Source organism: Zerene cesonia, chromosome 12 (assembly GCF_012273895.1).
Source record: "Zerene cesonia ecotype Mississippi chromosome 12, Zerene_cesonia_1.1, whole genome shotgun sequence".
Classification (NCBI taxonomy): Eukaryota; Metazoa; Arthropoda; class Insecta; order Lepidoptera; family Pieridae; genus Zerene; species Zerene cesonia.
Genome location: NC_052113.1, coordinates 144978 through 147319, shown reverse-complemented (window position 1 = coordinate 147319; position 2342 = coordinate 144978). Strand labels below are relative to the sequence as shown.

General features: G+C 32.6%; 1 protein-coding gene across 1 annotated transcript in view; it reads right to left on the bottom strand.

Annotated features, from left to right (window-relative positions):
* LOC119830898 (myosin heavy chain, muscle) overlaps positions 1-2342 on the bottom strand; it is a 22669-nt gene that overhangs the window by 1704 nt on the left and 18623 nt on the right. The window lies entirely within an intron of this gene.

Here is a 2342-nt window from a genome sequence, read left to right as displayed (position 1 = left end):
TACTCGTCTACCGTAAAAATAAATAGCAACACAATATTAAGACACTTCATACACGCGTTAAAGTCGAATATAGAAAATCCTAGGGTATATTAATTAGAAATAAGGTTATAATAACTCTTCATTATATTACTTAAAGTTGGATTTTATTACACAAAACATTCAGGAATTAAATACTTTTTAATGGATTTTAAACGTAATTTATTCATTATATTATTAACCCGACGTTTCGAACACTTCACAGCGAGCCTGGTCACGGGGAGACTGAGATGTTACATGTTTTGATGGTATAAATATATATACAAATAGCACATAAAGAGACGAACTGTCCTAATTATAAAAGAAAGTGAAACTGAAGTACAGATATGCACTTAATAAAGTTTTAACATATATTATATGAACATGTTTTACAATTTGGTTTCTAACTAGCTTTTGTATGCGTTAAATTCAAAGAAGTTTCATACATATTATTATACGTATAAACCTTCTTCTTAGAACACTCTATCTATAAAAAAAACAATTAAAATCCTTTGGGTAATTTTTAAAATCTAAGTATACATGTATACATACGTACATACATACATACATACAAAGGAACAGACGCGGGAAGCGCCTTTGCTTTATACTAGGTAGTGTTGTCGCGGACGAATTCTAACAAGCACCCGTGGCTCCTTCACTGATGTGGCTCTACGGAACACAGTGGGGTTTTAGTCGGTAGGAATCCGACATTAACCACGACCTCTTCCCCGGGGGCCGTGGGTATCTATGCAATGCAAATTGAATAAACAACGTTTATAATTCTCTAGGTAAAAACAAATAAAATTACATAAAAGATTCACTCAAAATTTGAATGAAAAATTTTTTGTATCCGATATAAACATCGTATCGTTCCATCATATATTGTAAATGTGCGCAGAATTAGCGTCGGTAATTACAGCTCACGAGGTTTATACAACAATGTGAATCTCGGGAACATCGCAAATATAATACTGGAAAAAGAAAAACACGTTATTTACTTAAGAATACCCTTTGTTCCGTAAGACAGTATCATAGCAACGACAATGGAGAAATTTTCATTATTTTTCGTCAAGTTATTTGAGTTTTGACAGTTTCTAAAGAAGCATAATCCGCCCTTTGTTGCATTATTGCCTCCCATGAGGTTAAACATTGGGTAAAAAACGGCGGTTTTTGAGAGCAATGAACTTTGTTGCAACAAAATATTGTATGTGTACGAATATATGAACACACTGTGTCACACTTAAATGTAAAATAGACATTAATTTCTCAAATCAATACCTTATATTATGAGGCAAACGGAATGACAACATAGATATCAAATTTTGAAGGGAAATAAGACGCATCTAGCATAGGACTATAGCAAGCAGTGAACGAAGTAAGGCCGAATTAAACATCCTTATTTTTATGCACCAGCATGAATTGGGCTAGCTTGCACTGGATAGGAGATCCACACCCCTACAGAAAATTGCCATCAAATAGTGGCAGTGAGAACATTGCTGCGTTTCATGCGATGAGAGGGACATTCGAAGGCCCGTTTTCTTTTCCTCACCCTTCCTAATCCATTCCTTATATTACACTTTTAAAAAAGGCAACGCATTGCAGAGGCCATACCGGCAAATATGGGCGGTGGTGATTGCTTACCGCCTGATGGTAAGCAAGCAAAAATTTGTACCATAAACTTAGGTCGATCTTATATAAAATAACCTATTATACCTTACATAAAATAACCTAAAATAACCTATTATATAAACGAAACAATAATTTGAAGGATGTGGAAATACTGATATATATACAACATATATCTGATTGTATCAAATCATGCGAGTCTATCTCAAATTTTGGTCTCAGCAGTATTGCAGTCGCGTAGGTACATTTCCTATTCAATTGGATTGTTGATAGAAAGTTTGAAATATAAACTAGATAAATAATACCTGCATACTTCTGCTAGTTTATTTTTATTAAATATCGAAACTATTTTAATTTTGTTTAGAAGAATTTTTATATGTTTATTGGATATACATCATTTTTTTCACAATTATGATATTTATGAGTATTTGAAACGATTCAATTGTTGCTATGATTGCTTTCAACAAATCCTAAACATAACCTTGTGTTTCAATATTCTTTCTTTCTTATTGTTCAATATTGCAATCAATTCCATAATCAATAAGATACATATTCACTTAACGAAACAAAAGCTTATTATACTTCATATTTACTTAACGAAATAAAATCTTATTATATATATATAATACTAGCTGTGACCCGCGGTTGAAACCGCGTAAGTTCGTATCCCGTAGGAATATCGGTATAAAAAGTGCCTATGT